We start from the raw sequence: 203 nt of genomic DNA on the forward strand, positions 1-203 counted from the left end.
CCGCTCACCCCAGTCCACGGTAGGGTGGGTCGGGCAGGGTTCCTCAGATCAAGCACGGTAAGACTTGGGTCTATAATGCGCGCGCGTGCGTATGGATTTCGTGAAGGACCCTTTGCCCACAACAGAGAGAGACCATCCGGGAAGACAAGGAGGAATCCCGTCAACTCCTGCCCAGCCACAGACTCCAAAGGACGGCTCCAAAC

Source organism: Acipenser ruthenus, unplaced genomic scaffold, assembly GCF_902713425.1.
Source record: "Acipenser ruthenus unplaced genomic scaffold, fAciRut3.2 maternal haplotype, whole genome shotgun sequence".
NCBI classification, from domain to species: domain Eukaryota; kingdom Metazoa; phylum Chordata; class Actinopteri; order Acipenseriformes; family Acipenseridae; genus Acipenser; species Acipenser ruthenus.